The sequence below is a fragment of the Carya illinoinensis genome, chromosome 4 (assembly GCF_018687715.1).
Source record: "Carya illinoinensis cultivar Pawnee chromosome 4, C.illinoinensisPawnee_v1, whole genome shotgun sequence".
NCBI classification, from domain to species: domain Eukaryota; kingdom Viridiplantae; phylum Streptophyta; class Magnoliopsida; order Fagales; family Juglandaceae; genus Carya; species Carya illinoinensis.
This window is the reverse complement of record NC_056755.1, coordinates 11,284,864-11,287,527: the sequence shown is the minus strand read 5'-3', so window position 1 is coordinate 11,287,527 and position 2,664 is coordinate 11,284,864. Positions and strand designations below refer to the sequence as shown.

At 36.3% G+C, this 2,664-nt stretch overlaps 1 long non-coding RNA gene across 1 annotated transcript; it reads left to right on the top strand.

The window, feature by feature from the left end:
• The first annotated feature begins 601 nt into the window (after positions 1-601).
• On the top strand, positions 602-1,911 carry LOC122307355. The gene is made up of 3 exons (XR_006241739.1): positions 602-698; positions 917-978; positions 1,836-1,911. It is a non-coding gene; the product is annotated as an uncharacterized LOC122307355 (long non-coding RNA).
• Positions 1,912-2,664: the final 753 nt, after the last annotated feature.

The window sequence follows — 2,664 nt, the reverse complement described above, 5'->3', positions numbered from 1 at the left end:
AACAAAGGATCGAGAGAGGTACTGGCGAACGCAAAATAGCGGTTTGGTTGTCCGAAGTGAACATCAATCAAATCCCATAGACTTCTATGGGGTGTTGAATGATATCATAGAATTACAATATATGGGTTGGCGTAAGGTGTATTTGTTTCAATGTGATTGGTGGGATGTTGGTGATAAGCGAAGAGGGATTCGCATTGGGGACCATCTAACCAGCCTGAACACGTCTAGAACATGGTATAAAGATGAGACTTTTGCTCTTGCTTGCCAAGCTCAGCAAGTGTTTTATGTAAAAGACGTGAGTGTGGCGGGTAGTTGGTATGTGGTCCATAAGATAACGAATAGAAATGTATACAACATCCCTTTAGTATCAACGGCTGAGGAGGCGGATGATGGTGCCGATTCTGGTGAGGATGACACTTTACAGGAGGATGAAAACATTGCCACAAACGTGCCATATGCCCAATGCAGTGACCCAGACTTGATGACTCTGTTGAACAGGGTAGATGAAGAACCATTGCTGCTTGACCCTTCGATCATGCTAGAACAGCAACCATCTGAACTACCTGACCACGAGGAATACGTCAAGGATGCTGTCATTGATGATGAGCTGGGAGTTGACGATGCCTCCACTAATAGCGAGGACAGCGAAGAAAACAATATTGCAGTTGCCGATGATAGTACATCAGATTCAGATGATGGTATGTTTTTCATAATCATGTATATATTTGGAATTTCGGAAATGAGGACTTCTTGTCATTATTTATTGTTAAAAGTCAGCGTTCTCACATTGTGTATGTTGACTTCTTTATTAAGCTATATACATTAATAACACGATAATATAATGTATTGAACCAAGGATAAGAAAATGCAAAGTTAATGATTGTCAAACTGATACCACTTTCTGAGCATTATGCAGGTTCCACATGTGGAGGTAAAGGACCAGAGTTGGGGTAATGGGGTCATGATGACAAACTTGGTGTAAGTTCTCATCTATACTCATGATAGTGCTATTTTGAGTATTGTTTCAATGCACTACAGAATGTTCATACTACTATATATATGTTTAGGGCAGTGTTTGGAACATGGCTGGTAATTGCAGTGTGGTCATATTTTGAATAACCATATACTGCTATCCTAGGTTTGGGATAGCTCAAAACGTTATGATTGCATTAGATGGGATTTGAGTATGAGTTTAGTCTCACATATAACTCATAAACATAGAACAGTATAAATGCCATCAATAGCAACTGCTATTGATCAAACAATGGATGGAAACAGTTTGAGATTGAGTCAAATGGTGATAAACTTCTTATAGTTGCAGCAAATTAGGCTTACACGGGTAGGTGTATGCAGCACCAAAATTGGAGACTGAAATCAATTTTTTTTTAAATTATTTAGATGATAAAACTTAGTACAAACTCGATCTCACATGCTGTGTAGCTGCATGTGAGTGGTTTATATTTCAGCTGGTGCCATGTAGTGAGATATACTTTGGTGTCACGGTAGGTCCCTCAGCAAATAAGTAAGGATCAAGCATGACATAAACCACATATATGAAGCTTAATTCATATATACAAAAAGACAATTCACCATCCAGTATAGGAATGTATAACAACATCTGGGCATACTTTTTTACTGCATCCAGTGTTCATCTTTACCAGCAAAGTTAATGGTGTATTGTAAAATGGTCCCTATAATATGTGGTTTATGGACAACATTAAAATATGAACTTTTGAATAATATTATACTATAGAACGAGCATATATCCAGAGCAAAATAAGCCAAGAGATACATGAATTAAGAAATGACTTAACAATATATACTTTTATCTGCAGATGAAGCTACTTGGTGGCAGCCACATGCCTCAACGAAGGTGGTTTCCAGTTGGGTATTTACTATGAAATACCCAGGTTGTGATTGTTTCCTCAATTATTAAGGGCAAACTTATGAGCACGTCTTAGTATGACCATGTTGTATTGAAGGGGTACTGCTGCTTATATATGCAACTAGCAAGACTTTGAGATTTCTATTGACTATTATAAGTTAAACTTCTATACAGTATTGATGTGTTTCTTATATAATTAAGATGGTTTGACAGGTCAAAAGGAGTACAAGAACACATAAACTCGTTAGCCCCAGGTGACTACCTTATCCTTCTACATGCATGCCTCCTATAAATGCCACAAATCAAAGGCCAAGTGATCAATAAATCTAAAAAACATTTAAACGATCTATTTAGGGTATAATGTTGATTAACAATACAGGGGTGATGACAATCAAATAAATGAAAACTGAAAAAATGGGCTAATCAACATTGGCTATAAATCCATGATTATATGTTATTTATTATACTTCTATGCTCAATTAGCTTCATTACCCACATAGTCTGATTTATAACATATTATGATATAAGGAGAGCTGATAGTGTTTTTTACATTGCTAATATTAATGATGGATATATCGATATTGGAGTTGAGCAATGTAGTTGCAAAACTAGTCTATGGGTCATTTCCAACAATTGTATGTGAACGTAAGTTTTATGCTAGCATTCAAACATTGTGAATATAGACTCAATTCTTTCAATCAAGTGTGATAAGAAAAATTATAAGCATAGCATGCTGAAAACTGAATACCATATTTCAACTTCTGATAACAGTAAGAGCA